Source organism: Musca autumnalis, unplaced genomic scaffold (genome assembly GCF_047663935.1).
Source record: "Musca autumnalis isolate F117 unplaced genomic scaffold, ASM4766393v1 scaffold_1, whole genome shotgun sequence".
Taxonomy (NCBI): domain Eukaryota; kingdom Metazoa; phylum Arthropoda; class Insecta; order Diptera; family Muscidae; genus Musca; species Musca autumnalis.
In genome coordinates this window covers 86,078,168-86,081,666 of record NW_027411644.1, presented here as the reverse complement: position 1 = coordinate 86,081,666, position 3,499 = coordinate 86,078,168, and the positions used below count along the sequence as shown (strand labels likewise).

Genomic DNA, 3,499 nt, shown 5'->3' with positions numbered 1-3,499 from the left:
TGGAGCAGCGACAACTAAAAGGCTGGCTTCTATCCGGCTCGATGCGACCAAATGTTTAGTTGGGCAACAACAAATTCTCCAGTTCGATAGGATAAAATGTTGAGGTGAGGGAGGGGAAATCCATAGGTTTCTTCGATAGTTCAACGATAGCTCAGGTTTACCGTATGTTGAGCAGTGGAGGGAGAAAAGAATAAAAGAAATAAAAACAACCAGTATTTATTCTTAATATAAATATAATTGAAGTTTATTTGTGACTCTTTTCAAACAACAAAGATTACCTTTTGTAATCGGTGGTAGTGGCGACAGAGGCCTTTTAGTAATAACGCGTAGACGTTATTCTTCGACAAATGACTAATGACAAGTGAACGCAGAGGTTCTGAGTGATCGCAGAGGATCTCATGTCATATACTACTACAATTACAATTATTCCAGTGAGAGCAAAGTGTAACAAGGCGAGCAAACCGACAACAACCGATGCCCAGCGGCGATCAGCACACTACGGTATCCGCAGAGGGAATTGTAGAGGAGATGCCAGTGCGCCAATCAGCATCCGTGATTGATCGAGCAGGGGAAGTTGTGGGACAAAGTATCTAACTTATACACTAATTAATACGTGCATATTTTTTTTATAATAATAAAATATTATTAATATTAAAACGTGGATTAAAAAAATATTTTGAAATACAAAAATTTTCAGTCTTTAGGCTAACAAGGGTTTGTGTATAAACTTTGATACGTTCAAAAATGTGTCTAGTCGAGATAATAGTTTTAGACCCCACATATATTTAGACCAAATCCGTTTTAAACAATTTGAAGTCTATTTAGCCCTGTGTGGCTGGTGCGCGCGGTAAATCTCGAACGAATCCTCGTAATATTTGGTGCAAACTTATATCAAGTTTTAAAATAGGCCATATTCATCCAATACTATATCAATATTAAACTTTTCAAAATAACTTTGACTTGTTGATACTTCCACACCAAATGGCCAAGAAAATGTCTCTTAAAACTTAATAATTCCCCCCTTAAGGTAATGAGTAATTTGCCATTTTAATTTCCCCAACTAATTTCGACTCTAAACACCTTAATTAACACTGAATTCATTTAGCAAGATGGCCTAGGCAGTATATAAAGAACAGAACATGAAAGAAAATGTGCACTCTGACAGGAACATCTTTATGCATTGTCATTTGGTTGGTTACAGTGACTCCTTTGCAGGATTCTCAAGAGTGCCAAGCAATATGGCTTAACGTCATTTGCATATGACAGAGAAGAGAAAGGCCAGACTAGATAGTGAAAAAGTCTCAAAGTAAAGGAATAGACTCATCATCTATGCATAGATGATGCCTTTCCCTCGTTCCCAACACAAAATGAAAATAACTTAACACTTCTTGCCTTGCAATGCAATTTCTTATCATTAAACAGCTTCTTTAGCTCTTACCAAAGTTATTTATGTGGGTTGTATCTGTATTGAGATATAGTACGGTCTCCGCTCCTATTCACTCCTGCGTCGAACAAGCAATTTAAAAAAGGCTTACCCGGTATACTAGCAACTAAGATAGTCAGACAGAAAGAATGGCTTTGCTGCTGATGCCGATGCTGTTGTTGGGGATTAACGTCAATAAATTGTATTGGGATCGCGGCGCACAATGACGAAATAGCGCACGGGTTGAACAGATAACGGAAAACACAATGACACAACGACGAGCACAAGAAATTCAATTATTTACTTTATAAAAATGGAAAATTCGATTAAATGGATAATAATGGCAGTGCAAAAAAAGAACAATGAAATCCTTTTATTGTCATGCTCTGCTGGTAGTTTCACTTTACGCTTTAGCTCGACTTTCGCGTGTCGCAAATAATGGAGACCGAGGTGACATATATAAGAACGTATAAAAATTGTTAAAAAAATCCCATGATTGGAAAATAATTTTTTTTTTGGAAAAATATTTTTTAAATTCCCCACGGTTGAAAAAAAAACAAGTAAAAAGTCGTTAAGTTCGGCCGGGCCGAACTTTTTATACCCTCCACCATAAAATAGTCTTAATTAAAATGGAATAATTAAGGTCCTTTCACAATTTTAGGTGGAACAACTTTTCGACAATGGATAGACTCCTACTGCCTCCCACTATTGCTTAAATTTCACTGTGAGCACAAATGTTGGGGCAGGGATAATTCCTTTTGGAGATGAAAGCCCTTGGTGTGTGTATATTAAAAACCCCGAAGGACAGATGCGCCGTGAGTCGAACTTCCGCGTTATGGCGTGATGAAGTTTTTGCAAGAGACCCTGTAAGCCATCATGAATTAGCATTATATCTTTGTTTGTTGTTTTTGTAGATCACTTAAGCAACAGTGAACAAAGATATAACGCTAATTCTTGATGGCCCACAGGGTCTCTAAAAAAAATTTCATCACGCCATAACGCGGAAGTTCGTCTCACGGCGGATCTGTCCTTCGGGGTTCATAATATACTCACGAAGGCCTTTCTTCCCCAAGAGGAATTTTCGTGCCCCAGACTTTCGCCTCCATTTTGTTGCACAGTGTTATCTAATCTAATCTAAAAAATGTGTTCAGCTAGGTGAAAGGTACCACATACGGGGCTATATCAAAGAGTCAACCTATCTTTAAATTTTTTGGCGGAAAAGTTTTATAGTTGCAGGGAACTTCAAGAGTCAAATTGAGGGTAGTTTCATCAAAACAATGTAAACAAAAAAAAAAAAACAAAAAAATATGGGGGGATATACCAAAACATGGACCTACATTGACGATTATCTTTGAATAGACAAAATTGTAGCTAAAATTCTCAAAATTCCGATCATTACAGCTAGTTCGGTTAAAAATTGCAGCTAAAATTCTCAAAATACCGAAAATCGGGAGATAGCGTTATATGGGGGCTATACAAAACATGGACCTATGTTGACGATGTTTCGTTGGAGATGTTTTATGACCACTGAGAACCTCAAATGGCAAATTACAGCTAGTTCGGTTAAAAATTGTAGGTAAAATTCTCAAAATACCGAAAATTGGGAGGTACCGATATATGGGGGCTATACCAAAACATGGACCTTTGTTTACGATGTTTCGTGGAGATATTTCATGACCACTGAGAACCTCAAATGTCAAATTACAGCTAGTTCGCCTAAAAATTGTAACTAAAATGCTCAAAATACCGAAAATCGGGAGGTACGGTTATAAGGGGGCCATACCAAAACATGGACCCATGTTGACGATGTTTGGTGGAGATGTTTCATGACCACTGAGAACCTCAAATGTCAAATTTCAGATAGTTCGGTTACAAATTGTGGCTAAAATTTTCAAAATACCGAAAATCGGGAGGTACCGTTATATGGGGATTATAGCAAAACATGGACCTATGTTGACGATGTTTGGTGGAGATATTTCATGACCACTGAGAACCTCAAATGGCAACTTACAGCTAGTTCGGTTAAAATTTGTAGCTAAAATTCTCAAAATACCGAAAATCGGGAGATACCGATAT

The 3,499-nt window shown here is 37.5% G+C and overlaps 1 protein-coding gene across 1 annotated transcript in view; it reads right to left on the bottom strand.

Annotated features, from left to right (window-relative positions):
- LOC141402476 (uncharacterized) overlaps positions 1–3,499 on the bottom strand; it is a 248,602-nt gene that overhangs the window by 208,231 nt on the left and 36,872 nt on the right. The window lies entirely within an intron of this gene.